Source organism: Cavia porcellus, unplaced genomic scaffold (genome assembly GCF_034190915.1).
Source record: "Cavia porcellus strain 051 isolate PalLab524CR breed Dunkin Hartley unplaced genomic scaffold, mCavPor4.1 scaffold_8, whole genome shotgun sequence".
In the NCBI taxonomy this organism is placed as follows: Eukaryota; Metazoa; Chordata; class Mammalia; order Rodentia; family Caviidae; genus Cavia; species Cavia porcellus.
Window position 1 is genome coordinate 71129964 of NW_026947491.1, and position 18403 is coordinate 71148366.

General features: G+C 37.8%; 1 protein-coding gene and 1 long non-coding RNA gene across 5 annotated transcripts in view; one reads left to right on the forward strand and one right to left on the reverse strand.

Moving 5' to 3' along the window:
* LOC134477364 (uncharacterized) overlaps positions 1-2096 on the reverse strand; it is a 42638-nt gene extending 40542 nt beyond the window's left edge. For both annotated transcript variants that reach the window (XR_010049387.1, XR_010049388.1), the window contains exon 1: positions 2027-2096. This is a non-coding gene — a long non-coding RNA (uncharacterized LOC134477364). The remainder of the gene's footprint in view (positions 1-2026) is intronic.
* The window catches only part of Syt1 (synaptotagmin 1), a 515260-nt gene that overhangs the window by 468271 nt on the left and 28586 nt on the right, over positions 1-18403 (forward strand). The gene's annotated exons all lie outside the window — the stretch shown is intronic.

Here is an 18403-nt window from a genome sequence, read left to right on the forward strand (position 1 = left end):
GGGTTTGGGGTGGAACCTAAGGCGGGCATTAGGAATACACAGGTAGCCCATTGGTCCTAGGTTTGGCGCCATATGTAAATTCCCAGGGGCGGGAAGATGGCGTCACAGGTAACTTCCTAGGGGCAGGGCAAGATGGGCTTCCTGCTTCCGGTTGTGGCTTTCCTGGCTACAGTGTCCTGTCTGGGCCAAAACCTTTCACTACCTTGTGTTTAATAAACTGATTTGGCTTTTATACAAGTTCTATGTTCTAGCCTTAACTTGTCATGGCTTCGTACCAGCAGCCGACAAGACATTAATTTTCCTGATCCTAGGGAACAGATATTACATAAGATGCATGAATTTTAATGCCTATTATGGCATAAAATATGTAACTGAACAGTAAGAAATATCAGTCAAGCAAAATACACATTTAAAAGAGTATGGCTCCAGTGTTCCAGAAGTGAGAAATAAAACAGATTTCAAAATATGATTGAACTGGGGTTGTAGCTCAGGAGCAGAGTGCTTACCTACCATGTGAGAGAACCTAGCACTGCCAATACCTAGCACTGCTAAAAAACAGAGATTAAGTTAATGTTGCCTTAAACAAATTAAATTATAAATTTTTACCAACCATAAACGTATATCTAGACATTTGCAAACAGAATTTACTTAGGAGGAATATTTTAGAAAACTTTTAAATTGCTATTAAAAAACATACATATGAAATGAACCTATATTACAAGGTACATTGTAAGTGTGAGAAAGGAGAGAACTTCGTATTATGGATCTAGAATTTTACCATTCAACAGCAATTTATTCAGTATTCTTTTTTTTTTTTTTTTTTTTTTTTTTTTTTTTTTGTCTTTTTCCTTTTTATCGGTACCGGGGATCAAACTCACGACTGCTTGCTTGCAAGGCAGGCGCTTATGCCACTGAGCTAAATCCCCAGCCCCCTTTATTCAGTATTCTTTCAGAGCCCTGATAGCTGCTTCCTCTCCAAATTTCTAATCTAAATCACTGTCTAGTTCAATATGACCACACAAATATCCAGTCTTCTCAGGGTCTTCTGTATTTCTGCCTGCTTAATTAGTCTATTCTGACATTAATGCATGGTCCAGGATTGCTGTCTGGTTGGTCTCCTTTGAAGTCCCACAATTATGGAATCCTATTATCTCAAAGACATTTTTTCTTGGTGAATTAGAGAAGGGCAAGGATGAGAAGGAATATTTATCTTCTCCTTGTTCTTTAAGTTTTAAACAGAATTTGATATTGTTATTCCTAAATGCAAAGAATTGCATGACATCGTGACAAATTGTCAGTGGTAATTGGATCTTTTCTTTCTTTTCTTTTTAAAATTTTGTCTTTAGCAAATAATCTCAAGGAAAATAAAATATCAGATGTGATATTCCTTTACTTACAGGTTACATCGACTTTTCTTTGTAAGTCTAACTGTTCAAACACACTGCCAAGAATGAAAAATAAAACCTTCATTGGCTTTATTTGATGGTAGGAACAGCCTATATTGTTATTCCATAACAAATCAGGAAAGAAAGACATCAATTACTAATGATCACTGATAGCTTCAAGCTATCAGCATATATAAATGCATGTACAAATGAAGAAAGAAATTATACTTCTCCCATAGAAGATATTGCAAAGTAAGGAAGTAGCCTTCAAACTTGGTGGAGCTTCAGAATCATCCGGTGGCCTTGCCAAAATAAAGATTTCCATCCTCTCCAGGAAGTCTGGGAAGATTGCCAAGAACCTGTGGGTGTAAAGGCCCCAGTGATACTGACTTTGCTGATATGAAACCACCCTGTTGAGAGCCACTGGGATAAAAGGTGCTAATCTGTCCCTTGATTTGCTTTAGAGATTTTTTAAACTAACCAGTGATATCCACAAGAGTAATGTTCAAAGGATGTCATACATCTGTAACCACTTTCAGTGCATCTCTGTTCAACAAACCAAAGTGACCAATACAAGCAAAGAATTTGTCTGATTGTCTGTTTCCTTAAAACCAAGATGACTAGAACATACCTAATCCTACCTTGGCTCAGAACTCTACTTTTCCTTCAAGAAGACACTAGTCCTGATGTCTTAGTGAAAGGCAAACTTTCTTCTCTACTCTGAATCCTCTGTGCCTGTGCTTTATGTTTATGAGCATGTTATGACATCATAGAAGGAAGTAGATACAGAAATCCATGGCAAGTTACTTAGCTGAGTCACAATTTCCCTACCCAAACAAACAAAGATAATAAACACTTTTCCTGGTTACAGAGAATAGTTGGATTAGTTACGTGTAACATCCAAGCACAATGCCTAACACATAAGAAGTTTCTCCAACTGCTGGCAACTTCTTTCTACCTTCCTAGAATTTCCAGTTTTTACATGTTATTTCATTGATCATCTCTATGTCACCTGTACTTCATAATATCTCCTGCCAACCCAGAGTGTCCTGAGCAGAAACTAAGCCAGTAAAAGATGTTAGAGTTTTCTGGTTTTCAGAAGGCAGAGAAATACAAAGGGGATAAATGGATGGTTGCTTATAAGGAAATAAGAGATCTAGAAATCAGCATGGTGGTTTTACTGACCACCACAGGTAACCCACTTCTGACATAAGCCAACAGGAGAGACCATGTAACAGGTGAGAGTTGTAAATCAAGGGCACTGCTGCAAGACAAGCTGGCTTTGTTCACCTTTGAACTCCCCTGTGGCCAGTGTTACTGCCATGTTTTCATGGATCTCTGTAGGGCAGTTAGTTTACATGGTCCATACATGATTGGAAAAAAAAATAAGAACAAGTATATTTTATTTACCCCTTCAAACAATATCACAGTAACTTATAGATTCAAATCATCAGCCTGGCAGGTTTGAAAGACACTGTATAATCAACCATCTCTATCCAGATCAGACATCCCCACATTCTACCATTTGTGATCAAAATTTTTTGGAAAAAAGACCGCATTTTTACTGAGGATATTCAAGTTTTTTTATTCCTTGTAATTTTTTCCTAACCAATACAACAACTATTTGCATAATATTTATATTGCATTTAGAAATGATTTCAAATACTCAGGAACATTGCCTAAGTTATATGGCAAGTATGACACTATTTTATGTAAGATATTTGAGCATCTTTAAGTTTTGGCTCTATGAAAGTCCTGCAACCAAAGGATAACTCATCTCTTAGGGACATGTTGTCATCTGCATGCTACCTCTACTAACAATGAGACCCGGAGTAAATCTCAATTTCTTGAGTCTGTGACACTCATGTGTAAGATGGGTACAATGGTTCCTGCCTAACCTACCTTTCATTATTGTTCTAGTACATACCAAAATTCTTTGACAAGTAAAACATTTAGGATCAATGTAATACAGTATTGATGTTAAATAACTATAATCAAGTCAGTGTTCATGTATGGCTGATAACAATATCCTTGTGATGCTTTCACTTAGGCAACATGAAGTCGGGAACATACGTGCCTTGGTGGCACAGCCTGTGACAGGACTCAGGCTTGCCTCTTTTTCCACTACTGTAATAAACATCTTTTCCAAGCATTGTGGTTGACCAGCAGATTTCTGTAGAAAGAATTCTACTTTTCACTTATTTAATTTACCAGTAGGACATTATCACATGAAAGAAAGATTGAAAATAGTAAAATTTCAAACTTCTGAGGAAGAAATTAGCAGGACATCCTGCACCCCGGGCACACTGAATGTGTGGACCTAGTACTGGTTGTTAAATGCTTACTGCACTTGCAAAACCACAGAGCCCCTCAATAATCTTCTGGTGCTGGATTTGATGCTCCAGTTAAGTCAGTCTACACCCACCTGTCACAAGCTCAGATAACAGCAGTTCCTCTCACCATAAATTTCCATCAGCCTGCATGCAAAATAACTTCCCCTCTTGCCTGAAGTGCGGCTGATTTCTGGAGCTGCCATATCCAATTTGGCCAGTAGGTGCTGCCATGGAAACACACTAGATTTTCAAGCATCGACACAAATTCAGTCTCAAGCTTTGGAAGAAAAAAAAAAAATCTGGGTTTCAAATCTGATAAAATATTTCCCCCCATAGTTATAGTTCCCTAAAGTTTGTCAATTCTGAAGGCTGTGATTATTGTCCTAATTTACTTAATACAAGCCAGCCTGAAAAACACACCTCTCCAGAGGGCAGCCAAAGCAGTGGATTCTTACAGGTGTTTCCCTGTACTCCAAATCTAAGGAGCCCCTTAAGTTCAGTCACATCAATGCCAGAGGCCTAAAAAAAAAAAAATAGCAATGAAAGATTAAATGAAAGCAGTAAAGTAAAACTCCTGACTCCCCAAGAACTGTTATAATGTAGAGATCTCTGTGAAAGCTCATTAAACCCTCCGTATGTGAAGCAGGGCTCAGGCAGAATTAAAATGAAGATAATAGACACCACAGTCATCCATGCTGACTTGTTTGTAAAACATTCAATAATCAAAATTCTCCACGGAAATTCCACACAACTTCCCAACAAATTATAGGCCCGAATTAGCAGTTCTAGTTGAACCACCACCCAGTTTAGCATTTATATGCTGTAAGATACCGTTATTTTTAGTCATACCACTGACCCGAAGCAATACTATCAAAAAAGCAATTCAAACTAAGTTCTTCTCCCTGATAATGAGCCAGCTGAGTCGTTTTCATAAAAAACATTAGTCCCTATAAACCATGGATATCCAGTACATCTGAGAAATTGAAGTCATTAGATGACAGGTGTGTTCTGAGAAAAGCCAGTCTGATTAGCTTGGTTTTCCCAGCACTTTAATTTTCTGGAAAATTATCATAAGAAAACCTATGCTCCAAACAGAACCGGACTAGCAATTAAGCCTTGTACAGTATTCTCCAGACAAACAGAACCAGTAGAGTGGGGATGACGGTGTGAGTGCGTGAGTGCATGGTGGAGAGAGAAAAAAATGAAAGTAGGGAAAATACCCTAAGGAACTGGCTCGATGAGTTGTGGAGCAGGGTAAGTCCTGAGTTTGTAGAGTATGCTGGAGACCCAGGCTTCCAGGAGTGGACGCTCAGTCTAGGGTCATGTACAGGCAAGATCGCTTCTGTCTTACAGGCGGTCGGGCTTTATTCTCTTTTTTTTTTTTTTTTTTTTTTTTTTTTTGTCTTTTTCCTTTTTAATGGTACCAGGAATCGAACTCACGACTGCCTGCTTGCACGGCAGGTGCTTATGCTGCTGAGCCAAATCCCCAGCCCCTATTCTCTTAAGGCATCACTCTGATTGGGTGAGGCCCCCTAATAGCTTCATGTTATCTTACCTCATTAAAGACCATGTCTCCAATTGCAGTCCCATCCTAGGGTGCTGGGGGTGACTTCATTGTATGAATGTGCTGGACACAATTCAGCCCATAGATGTCTAGATAGGTTTTATGGCAGTCACAAAGAAAAGAGAGAAATGGGGTAATTTGGTGAACACACTTATTTCTTGGAGCAGTGATTCTCCAAGTGTGGTGCCAGGCTCAGAGTCATCAGTGCCACGTGGGAAATATTAGCAGTGCACATTTTCCAGAACTCACCTGAGTGCTTCTAAATCTGTGGCTGGGGCCCAACAATGTGTTTTCACAAGCGCTCCAGGTGAGTCCGATGAAGCTAAAGTTCAAGAACAGCTGCCTTAGAAGTTGTTTGGTTGCAGGACTGAGCCCACCTAAGAAAGTTTCCAGCCAATGAGAATGTAAATGTTGCTTCAACTGTGCTTTTTCATTAAATATATTAAGCATACTGAGTCATATTTTATAAATGGGCTTTGAATACATTTTACTCCTGTAAATTGGAAATTAAGTCAGAGTTCCAAGGATAAACATCACAACAGTACAAAAAATTCTGGCCTCTGAACACAGTTTTCACAGGGTAAAGATAAGACTGTGAGTACCCAATAAAGCTAATTTATCAAAAACAGTCTAATTGCTGTCTGTCTGGTTGGAGGCCTCAACTACCTTATGCAATTCCTGGAAATGGCACACTAAATGAAAATGGTTACTAAAATTTATTCCACTCTTCTTATAAATGAAATACTAAACACAAAAGTACTGAGCGTCAAAACATTATTCTGTGTCCTCAAAACGCCATGCCACTAAAACAATAATCTTTATAAATTCAATGGACAATAAACAAGCCTTTCCTTATCCCCCTTGGGAATCTACACTGTAGGATCAGAGGCAAATGTAATTCCCCTGAGTCATTGCTAAGCCTTGGTAGATGTCAGATATACAAACAAGCACACCCATGAGCAATTAACCAGAGAAGTCACCTTCAGTTGAGGCATATATGCTATGTAGTGGTGAGGTGCGTGTCACGGAAGGTAGAGTTTCTGTCCAGGAAGCTTGCATCACTTGCCTAACACAATTTTTAGCCCATAAGATACCAGATGATACTATCTAGTGTAATTGAAGTTAATACTCATAATTATTCCTATAAATTATATGTCAAGAGTTTGTCAGGTCTTCAGGATAAAAGCTTATTATTTATGGAACCTACTTTTTATATTAGTTATCAAAAAAAAAAGATTGTCAAGGAGCCCTTCCCTTTGGACTGGAATCTAAACCTTCCTCGTGACACTGTCACAGAATGACAACTGAGAGATTAATATATTTGGGCAGGCCCTGTAAGAGTGAAGCGCCCGAGCTTTTTGCATTATTTAACTGTGTCCAGATGGAATAGAGCACATTCTTTTACTGAGCAATTACAGCAGCAGTCCATCACTTAAGAAGTTGCTGTTCGTTGCCACATGAAAAAGAGCAGTCCCATTTCTGAAAGCTAATGCTCTGTCATTTGTAAATAAAGAAAGTGTTTGTCATCACTTTTCTAAGGAATTGGAGGTATTTGATATGAATTTTCTTTTACTCTTTCCTGATCAAATGAAGTCTGCAGAGGCTGTGCACACTCTTGTGCAGCGTTGGCATATTTTAAAATCATAGCATTTCACAGAACCAAAAGTATTTGTAAGCATAAAAATTTTCAATTTCTAATATTCCAAATAGGTTAGGATGCACATTCCCTAGGGCTCTTAGATTTTTTTTAAACAGGCACCATTTTAATCAAAGACTCATGATTTAAATATTAATTTAACTGGCATTATATAATCTCTTGCTCTGGGCCCGTCTGTGGGGAATACAAAAATTAATTCATTATATAAATATTTTTGATCTACTGCTGTATCCCAGCCCTTATGCAGCTTGACAAATTCCTAAGCACAAGCACTCAGAGATGCCTGCCTTCAAGACCTCACAGTGAGGATAAAATGTATATATTGATTAAAGAATGCACTAAGCTACAAGTATAGGCAATCTGGGGAGTAGGTGTGTCACCTGCTCTGTGATGCCCTCAGGGACCCATGAGTCTTCATTTTCTCCTGGTTCCTTTGCCTTCATATACTAGTGATAGCAAATCTGTGGCACATGTGTCTTGCACGGGCTGTTTGTATCACTGAAAGCTCTAAAGGACTCACTGTCACTGTCATACACCATCCCCTGGTCATGTGATTATTTCTTCATGGTACAATTGAAGGCCATGTCCGTTCTAGCTAAGCCTTCCCTCTTCATATGGAAAGCAAAATATTTCCCACAAACCCAACTCAGACTCCCCTTCGCTGTTCTTAGGCAGTCACAGTGCTACTTTTGTCTGAAAGGCTAGATAAGGAGCAGAAACAAATCATCATGGCTGGCTCTGAAGTAAAATACAGCATAGGAAATAAATGATTAGAACAATTCACGTGGCATTGAAAGAGGGAAAAACAAATGTCTATAGGACCAAGTGGGACACTGTCAATGTAAGTCTGGAACAAGAACGTGAAGGTCTAGATGAAGGGTCCTCTTTGAATGACTTAGTTTGTAATAGCCTCCTTGAAAGCAAAATATCACAGAGAGATGGCAGACACTATCTAAACACGAGTTCTATGTTACACTGCATTATGAGTAGTGTGCCCACAGCCACACATGAAGGGCTGGTTGGGGAGTCTTGTAAAAGGTATTTGCAAGATTTTGCCCTGAACTCCTCCTGTTTACACTGTATAGGTTCTTAGTCCCTCAAAAATGGCTAAAAACTGGGCTGGTGATTTAGCTCAGCGGCATAAGTGCCTTCTTTGCAAGTGTGTGATCCTGAGTTTGATCCCCGGTACCAATAAAAAAAAGAAAAAGACAAAAAAAATGGCTAAAAACAGACTGGAATTAAAAACTACAGTCCTGACTTTGGTACATCTGTCTGCAGGACACAATATCAGTTTGCATACACATCTTTTCTGAAGTTATCTCACATGGCCTGAATGTATGCTCCCTGTAATTTCCAAAGACTGTTAGTTTCATGGCCAACTTGGTGGCAGGTGAAATGAGGTGATCTTAGGAAAAAACTGTTTTAAGGAAACCCAGGAGATAAAGCACAGTCAGTTCAAAAGTTGTCATTTCTCTCAGGCCTCAATTAGTGCTGGACGCAGAGTCAGAATCTGAGTAATTCTGCCATTTAACGAGGGTGCAATCTTGGGAAATTGTTTAAGGCCTCCGTATTGTTCTGTAAAATACTCTCTACACTACCTCCATTTCAGAACTCCCAGAGGACAGTGAGTTAATGTTTGAAAGTACTTGAAAAGTACCTGGCACTCATCACACCCGTGGAATGTCTGCTATTTTGATGACCTTTGCCATTATTCTATGCTGGCGCTAGCTGTACTGCTTTGGAAGTCGAGGAGACCTCATTTCAAATCCTGATGCTGTCATCATCTGTAGAACCTGGGACAAGTTAATTACTAGTTGTGAGGCCTCAGTCTCCTCATCTGTTGAAAGTGACAAAAATACCTCTTTTGCAGGGCTACAGTAAACATTAAACAAGATGACATATGAGAGGGCTTAGCACAAGTCCTGACAAATAGGTGATTTGTCTTCTTTTTACTCCCCCATGACTCACTCTCTTATCCGGATTTCTCACTGGAATTCCCCTGGGGTTCTTACTTGCAATTAATCACACTCTGTGTACATCTCCCATTAATATTATTGGAATGGAATAAACTGAAAGTTGGCATCGTGAACTACCTTGAAAACAAAATCAGGTTAAGAGTAGCCTCTTAGAGATTTAAGATGAGAAAAGACCACCCAGCAAATATGAAAGGGTCTCAATGACAGAGGTAGGGCACTGTCACCTGTCATGACTCCTAAGCATCAGGTGGTGGCACTACCAGCCCTCATCCCACTTCCTCGCCACAGCCTGGTGACTTGAGAGGCTATAGGGCAAAGGAATCTTAAATTCTAAAACAGTTACATCTACTGGAATGGTCCCCATGGTGGTGTTCTAAGAAATGAGAACACTAAGCTCAGAGACAGCCCAGGCTGCTTTGTATACCACTGCCATCCCAATCCTTGACTCCACGCAAGGTGGGGCACAGGATTTGTGACTCTGAAGCACCTCAAAACCCCTTTGATGACCTCTCCTGATTTCAGAAAAGGAGCTGATTGTCGGTGATCCTTGCTCTCTTACTAGGGAGAGATTTTCATTTCAGAGCGGATGTTTTTGCCGTTCAGCAAACCCAGCAGAAGCACACTGCTCTCTTCCTTTCTTCCATTTTTTGGCCATATTTCTACTTTATTATCACCTCTTCTGCCCAGGTCCCTCCTCCTAGGAGCAAAAGTTTCTCTCCTTTAACCTGTTTACACCTTCTTCTAACACTTACAACCGCCAAAAGATATTGCTTCCAGAAGTAGAATTAGAAACTTAAGTGTATGACGAATTTTCCTCTCACCCGGCATTGTTTTAGCCTGTTCTATTACACTTGAATGTAAATTAGCAAACACTTGTGAAGATAGTTCTTGGTGATTTTCAACAGGAGATGGCAGTAGCAGCCAAGGTTGTAGGTGCCCCTGTCCCAGTCAGTCCTGCCTTCCCATCACTCCTAGTCCCGAATTGAAGTTTTATCTTACAAAAAAACCCACCTGGCAGGATGGGAATATAGCTCAGTGGCACAGTGCTTGCCTGGCAAGCGCAAGGTCCTGAGTTCAATTCCAGGTACCAAAAAAAAAAAAAAAAAAAATGGCTAAATAACATGCCTGAGGTTCCAGTCTTTGCTGAGTTTCACAACTGTTGAACCAGAAATTGCACAATTTGAAAGCTAAACAATCACATGAACAAGATGGGAAACTGTCGTTATGTCTCGGGGCAAAAAAAAAAAAAAAAAAAAAAAAAAAAAAGCAGCACTCTCAACAATAAACAGATACTGCTACTTAGCTGGACATTACTGGGCTCACAGAGAAGAGCAAGGCTTTGCTCTGCACATTCCTCCTGAGACTGAGCAAGCTATTTAACGAGGTGATTCAGCCCATGCTCTCCTGTGGATTAGCAGGATAAGGAACGCTTCCTCATACACTCGACAAACGGTCAAAAGAGATAAAGCTGGAAAACTTATCTTGTAAATTATGACGTGCTGTGTAATACAAGGAAGTCATTTCTATTGTTTTTATATCATTCCTTTGAATTCATCCCTGTATCTCTAAATTTGCTTATTTGTTAAATTTTTTTATTTTTTTTAACTTTTTTTTCTTCTCCAAGTTATGTGTTCAGAAGCATTTGATCATGGGTCTATTATTTCTCTGATAATTATAATTTCTTAGAGCATTATGGTACACAAATTACTTTGTAATAGCTCCAATTTTTTGCTTCATCCTGAGTCTGCAATTATGTATTCACCCATGCCCTTGTCATCTACTGCCTTGATTTATGAAACCTTCTGTTCTCTGATCTCATTTCTTACCTCTGCCACCTTTAAAACTTACAAAATATGGCTGCAAGGTCAAATTTCTCATCATTAGAGCGTTACATTCTGAGGTGTAATCACTACTGTCTTCCTAAAGCAGGCAGTTAGTTGCACAGTAGTCTGTTTAATCCACTAGATAATTGCTCTGCCTTCAACTATATAACCCCCATTTTGTGCCTTGCCATGATTCCATAACCATTATGTTGGGATTTGAAACATCCATTAATTTGGCTCATGTATTAATCAAAATTTTATTTTTAGCCAAATATGAGATAAAGTGTCACGTATGAAAAAGAAAAACATAGTTAATCTTAACCAATTTTACCCAGAACAAAAACACTGCCACCAGAAAGTTTACATTCACAGGCTCTTTTCAAGGGTGAGGAAGGTACTGACATTTAAAATTATTGCAGAATCAATCTGGTGTTCTGGTAATATATTTATGAGGCATGAAACCACACAAAATTTTGATGTCATTATTAAGACAAAGATAGTATTTCTACTTGTGACCCAGACTGAATTTTAGCCATAATAAAATTACACTTAACCAGTTTCTTATACATGAATAGAAATTTCCAAAACATTCTACTCAGAGAGTGAGATATGTAACAAGACCATAATAGAAAGCCAGGCCTCAGTTGTGTTATTTATTTTGCCACCTTGATCATTTTTCTGCACTCATTTGGCTGGAAGGCATAGACATTCCCTGTTGATTATCTCGACTTGGCAGTGGGTTTCTGCTACACATTTTGATTCCTAATATGGTAGCAAGAGAGGGTTTTGTATGAGTTCCAGCGAGTTTCTCTGGGCTTGTGGAATGCAGCAAGGAAAGAATCATACAGAGATGAAAACATGAACGTTTGCATTGATAAGGGGGAAAATGAAAGAAAATAAAAAGGATATCTATCATTTAAAAGATTTTTTTTTTGCTTTTGTTTTTCTAGCTACTTTTACAAGTGGTAATGTCTTATACAAGAGGATGGAAACAATCAATACCATGTTCTTTTATTGCCCACATTTTCATGACTATTGCAAAAATCATTTTGAAATGCTCGAGTTTTTCCTCATAGACAATTCTAATCAAATAAAGTGTTAATCATCATCAAGGTTTATATCCCTGGAGCACGCCCATCACCCTGCCCTGCAGATTAGCCACATAAAGAGGAAATCTGAGAGAATCAATTGTATGTTCCTGAAAGGCAGCAGTGGATCTGCTGTCTGTTTACAAGACACAAATTACACTCTCTTAACTTTGTAACAATGTGAACAAATGCTAAGCAAATTAAGGGAAGTAAACATTATGCACTGAAAATATAGTCTATGATAAAAAACAGTAATAAAAATTACTTATCAATTGTTTTGATGTTCACTATAGTTTTTCTCTTCAAGTCATAAATTAGTTCACAAAAATACACATTTGGTAAGAATTCTTTAAACAAGGGGCTGGGGATTTAGCTCAGTGGCATAAGCGCCTGCCTTGCAAGCAGGCAGTCGTGAGTTCAATCCCTGGTACCAATAAAAATGAAAAAGACCAAAAAAAAAGAATTCTTTAAATAGTGCATTCCAGATGAAGAGCTGTCCTAATGAGCTCTTGTTTTCCTGATTGTACTTACTAAGGATTTCTTTAATAAGCTACATTTGCTCTGGTGTACATTATGTTCACTATGTGTTACATTCATTCAATGTATTACTTTTATATACTTAAGAATACGGGACTAGGGCTGTCTTAGTGGTAGAGTGCTTGTCTACCATGCAAGAAGCTTGGGGTTTCACCTCCAGCACTTAAAAAAAATAAATCTCTATTTGGCAGCTGTGCCATGCAAACTGACTATGTCAACATTTTGGGCTGTGTCTATATAGCTTTTGTGCTGCTCTCCCCAGAAAAACAAATCATTAATGAGAGATCTAGAAGCCCCAGACATTCAGTACACTTCTAAAGATACATGTGAAACAATGGTTTTAATAACTCTCCAAATATTTTATTTTTCTGGACAACTGTAGTGTAAGATTCTTCTTAATTAGCAACAACAAACATGATTAGTCAGTATACTAGTTAGGCCCAGGATTGTTTGAAAAGAACGGAAAATCCCGGAACACCCACAATGTAGATATAAAGAAATTTCATCTCTCTATAATGTGAAAAAGGCAAAGGTAAGCCGTGGAAACTGAGCTGGGACTCCGTGTGTCACAAGCGACCCAGGCTGCCTACCTCTCCGTATGTGCCTGTCATGGCCTGGGCCTGTGTGTTAGCCTGGACTCCAGCCAGTGCATCAGTTTCCCCTTCCTGAAAGCTTTAAAGTTCCACATTATACTTCACTCCCATCTCCGTTGTCAGAATCTAATTTAGATCACCCAGAAAATACCCTTTATTCTGGGTGGACAGTGTGCTCAGCTAAAATCTGGGACCCTAAAACTGAAGGAATAGGGTAACTGAGTGCTGGAGTGGGTGACACATTGGCTGCTACCCAGTCAGTTCTCAGGATCCTCAAATCGCCCTTTATCAAAGCCACACAGTAAACTATTTCCCCATGCATATTTTTGTTTATGTAAATCATAAGTAGCTTTTTGTTCCATTAACATGAATATATATGAACTGTAGAAAATCTGAAGATGTAGGTAATTTTAAAAAATTAAAATAACCATAAATATTTTCTACTAGAAGCAAGTAAGGTTAAAATTTTGGTACATATTTCCAGGAATATTTTCATCTGTACTTGTATATCTATGAATATTATTTTGTTAATAAAGTTGGAATATACAAAGTAGATGATTTTTAGCAACACACTATTGAGGCCATCTTTCTGCCTCAGTAATAATCTCACAATTATTCTGAATTACTATAGATCATTTTATTATGATAATTCCATAGTTTTTAACCAATCATTTTGCTGAACATTTCAGGCATCTCAGATTTTTCTGTGCTAGAAACCACACTGCACTTAGCACCACTGTGATTAAATGCTCATATCCTCCGTTAACTTCCTTAGAATGTAGTTCTCGGGGGTGAAGGATTGTCTTAAGGTTTTGATATGCAAATTATTCTCCACAAAAATTACCACTGCAGTGTCCCCTTCTCATCTAACCATGTGACTAGACCCACTGTCCAATGAGTATTACGTAATCCTTAAGTGTTTGTAAATTTGATAGATCAACATGTTGGTCTCATTTTAGCATGTGTTTCATTACAATGCAAGTTGAACATTTTCTCTGCCTCTACATTTAGGCTTAGTTACCATTGTGAAAACATGACAAGAGAAAAAGGGGTTTATAAATTCAAATTGTGAAATACTAATTTCAGATAGAAATAAACAAACTTTTGGTTCTCAAGATAAGCCTAGATGCTGACTCGTGAATGACCAATACTGTAACAGGAGAGATTACCATTTTCTCTTGAGAGGCAGGCAATGAAGATGCCACTGACAGCTTCAAGAAAAGAAGCCCACTTCTTTTCTTCCATTATTTAAGAACAAAAACTACCACAGTTTTAGCGCATGTTGTGTTGTGCTTGAAGGACATCCCTTCCTGTGTGATTTATGAGTTATCTCCAAACACAGTTCTTCCCTATAGTGGACTGTCGAGTTCTCATTTCATCAGAGTGACAAGTGAAACGATTCCAAGCAGCTCAAATTTCACTCAAGTAGTCTGTAAACCATAAGATCTGTTTACTCAACTACTTTCATATCAAATGGGATATTTCCAATCTAAATTTGTAATAACTGAAAACAACTCTGTGCCTTTAAATGTCTGCTGATGTGTCGTGTTTCTCCACAGATGAAGCCAAAGTGATGTACGTTTAGTAACCAGATAACAACATGCCAGTCAAAAGCTCTTTATCTCATTTCCTGATGCTGGCTAAGTAGAGAATTTAAAATACTTGATAGATAAAATGCTATCTGTAAATGCAGTTGATCTATTTTCTGTTCCTATGTTGTATAAATCACTCTGGAATAGTTAATTCTTTGCAACATATTAATTTTTCCTCACACCCAAGAGCTAAGTTGTAAATCAAGAAGGAATCGAGAGGATAGTTTGAATACTACAGGATGATTCCCAATTACACTGTAAGGATGAAACCAGATATTTGCAGGCCCAAATACTGAGATGCAAAAGAAAATAGGAGGAATAAAATAAACATCATTCTCTACTTGCAAAACCAAAAGTTAAATATTAAACCAAGCTACCTCTTTTTCTCTGTAAGCAAATAATTCTTTTCCATATACATAAGGAAGACAAATATATATTTTTTCATTTATAATTTAGGCTGGGCCTTTTACAATGATTTACTTGGAATATATCCCAAAGACCATAATCCCTTAGGATTGTAAAACAGTATTGAAGTTCACCCTTCCTCCAGTTGTCTTGCTGGATTCTATTATCTTCCCTCTATAGCTTTTTTGGTCAGATATCATTAATTCAAAATGCAGAGGAAGGAGAAACAGGCTAACTGTTGGTACAGGTTATTGTGATGTAAGAATCCATTGTGCACACCAAGACGACAAGCAATTTAGTGACTCTAGAGTACTGGTGTGCACCAGGAAGTAGCAGCAGATGGACATGATCTGTGTGTGTGTATCAACAGGGTGGGGATGCGTACAGATCCTTAAATGTCATGCTGTCAGAAGTTAGGAGACTTTGTCTTGAAGCAGAACTGTTGTAGTTACTGCCCAAGTATGTCCCATTCCAGCAAAATTTGGGATGTTCTGTGTGATTTTTCTCCCTTTTACTGCACAAAGAAGTCTTAAATCCTATACCTGCTGTGATAGCTCAGACCCCGGAATAAATTCAAAGAAGCAAGAAATTAAGAAATTTGAAGCAATGGCTTTATTTCCAGGCCAGCAACGCCACCTCTGGTAGCCAGTATGGAAGACTGTGCGTGCAACAGACTAAGGGAAGGGTTTTTAAAGCTAAAAAACCACAAAGCTGTTGAGCTATTAACATCTGGGATTCTTGGTACATTCCATTGTTCTCTGCAGTTAAACATTTTCCCAGAACAGCACACCTTGCAGAAACATGTGCAAGAGGAGTTCAGGGGGGATTTACAAGAAGCTGAAACTTGTCTTTACTGGAAATGGAAATTTAATCCTATCGAAAACGGCGCATACAGAACAGGAGGCGGCACCTTGGTTAGAGCTAGGCCATAACACTGCAGTCTTGGAAGAGAAATGAAACTCGTGTTCCTTACTGGAAGATCTACAGGATACAAAGAACAGTATGAAAAGAGCATCTGTAATTCAAGCTAGATATAAAGCAAATATAATACGTATAAATAAATGGTAACAAGTCACTTCCTAGGATTTCTAGAATTACAGCTGTCTTCTGAGAGAAAATAACACTTGTTATCTTTGTCATTCTTAAATATATAAATCTTCAGAATCCTCAGGAATTAATTGAAGGTAAGACATGCAGAGCCATTTCTCTGGTAAGGATACACGATGGGCAAAACATAGGAGTGTCTGGTACCATGGAACACCAGAGGGCCATGTTCTTGCAGGGTCTTTTTAGGGGGCCTACACATAAAGGACATAGACTTACAGGTATATAAATATGCTCCTTCATAGATTTTTCTACTTTATTACATATTTAGAATTGTTTGCTATACATTCATTTTTAAGTTATAAAAGTAGTATGTGTTCATGACAAAGAAGTAAAACTGATCAGAAGTATAAAGTCCCCACACCCAGTCCTTCCATTCAGAGGTAACCACTGTCCAGCTGTTTCATGAGCACCTTTTCAGAAGTTTTTAGGCATATATACATATAATTTATATATAAACATTAACATACAAGTTTGCTTTTTTCACAACGTAAGAGAGATTCATGAGGGGCAATCCAGTTGGGAAGAGGTCTTGAAGCTCTCTTATAAAGCACTTTATATCAATTTTCCATACTAAAGAAAAGAGGTTGCTGCAAAGCTGGGCCCTGAAACACCACCAAGCCATTCCTTACTTCTGTTACCTCGACACTTTACTGTAACAACACATATCACTCTCTGTTATTCTGTGGTGTGAATGGACCCAACAGTAGACATATAGATTAAATATAGAATTTTTCCCTTCATAAACACTTTTATGAACCATAAAACCATAAACCATTTTTAATCACTTTGTTCCTAAGTTTAGATACTTATACAAGTGAGCCCACTGCATGAATTCCTATAAATTCCTACATGAATTCCTCAGTGGAAAGGAATATTCCTTTTCAGTGTTGATAGACATTGCCAAATTGTTCTCCCAATACCTTGTTCTAATGTATAGTCAATGGAAGAGACAACATTTATTTTAGCACTTCCTTGTAGGAAGTGCTGAGCTATGCTGTCACAGAACTAGTTCTGCGAGCTTCAGTTCCCTGCTTACCATGCACAAACAGGATCCCAGTCATGCATGCAAGTTCAGCTCTCTTGAGCTCCTGGGAGCTCAAAGCAATCTGCATTATTAATGCAGCTAAACTGTGGTATAGCATAGTCCTAGGTACAGTGATAGTGGTGTTTGTTTCAGCTTTGTGGAATGTTAATTACTATTGAAGTCTTTCCATTCCAAATCCAAGGAAAATTCTATTGAGAAAGCAAAGTAGCAAGAGATAAGCAGGTTGTGAGATGCTCTTGTCAGGAAGGTAGGCACAGAGAGAAAAGAGATAAGAAAACTGACACATGGCCATTTAGGTGTCATGAAATAAAAGGTGTGCAAGATATTTGCCTTAAAGCCCTTTGTGGAGGGCGTAACAGCAAGGCTGAATGGCAAAACAAAAAGTTGGGTTCTTTTTCCATTTTCATCTCAGTTCAGATGCTTCTATGAAACATACACTTTCATCTTCACTAATGTGTTGCTTTTTAAATGTTCAAAAACTGACTTACGTAATTTGAGTTTCCCTTCATGATTTTATGGTCAAAGAACACTTGTTCACTATATTTTCAAAGATATAAAATGTAATATAGACAAATAACAGCACTGGCAATTTCATTTCAGATTTTGTCAAATATTGCTCAAAAATTCAATGAATGAATGTACTATACTTTCTCACACATCATTTATCTTATGGATTAGAACATAAAAATGAAGGAAAGAAGACTGAATCCAATTTTTGCTAAAAGAATGAGTAAAAAAATAGCAAGCCTTGTTAGTATTTTAAACAGCAAACTGTTAGAAATTTATTTCTGCTTTTAAAGAAAAGTCTGGGACTAAGAAATTCTTTCATACATGTGCTATTGATGATAAAAGGTAAGATATATTCTTAAAATTATTACATCTTCAATGAGATGCAAAAAATATCTTCTGTGATCAGTTTTAAAAGTATATTTGAAACTCTATATCATTATAAACAGCAAAAATATAATAAAGCTCCTAATATGTATATCAATTTTCCTATGATATCCAACAATGGTAACATTTTTAACTTAATCTAAATTGTAAAGTATGCATCAATCGTCAGTCACCAGAAGTATCTGTTTGGCAATTTGAGGTGGCACAAAAACAATAAAATAATGAATATTTTTATTTATTTAATCTTCTCTGCATCTATAACTTGTCATTGAAACCCATGTCTTCCACCCAGTTGTATTTTCTAAACTTTCCTTAAAAAAAAAAAAAAAGTTGTCTGAGAAATGAGGTGAATGTACTTGTTTGTTGTTGGTTGGTTGGCTTTTCTTCTTGCATGGATTCCACGT